The following is a 280-nucleotide window of genomic DNA, read 5'->3' as shown; positions in this document are numbered from 1 at the left end:
AGATCGAGGACATCTGATACGATTTTCGGGAAACAGATGAGGAAACTGAATCGAAAACGTAGCAAATCATGGGAAAATAATGTTTTTGAATGGCTGAATAGATAGATTACCGGATATCTGACAGACAGATAATCAAGCTATTACGAATCAGGCAGATCCACAGGTAGAGTGTGATAGATAAACCAGATTAGCTAACAGGCACGCAGAATTAGACACAGACAAACAGGATAAATGAATAACAAAAACAAAACGACTACTAGGAATCAGATTGAGAGGTAGG

The 280-nt window shown here is 38.2% G+C and overlaps 1 protein-coding gene across 1 annotated transcript in view; it reads left to right on the top strand.

Moving 5' to 3' along the window:
- Nucleotides 1–280, top strand: part of LOC119585724 (ubiquitin carboxyl-terminal hydrolase Usp2-like) — a gene marked incomplete in the record, with an annotated part of 125,661 nt that overhangs the window by 27,611 nt on the left and 97,770 nt on the right.

Source organism: Penaeus monodon, chromosome 20, assembly GCF_015228065.2.
Source record: "Penaeus monodon isolate SGIC_2016 chromosome 20, NSTDA_Pmon_1, whole genome shotgun sequence".
NCBI classification, from domain to species: Eukaryota; Metazoa; Arthropoda; class Malacostraca; order Decapoda; family Penaeidae; genus Penaeus; species Penaeus monodon.
This window is presented reverse-complemented; position numbering and strand designations above follow the sequence as displayed.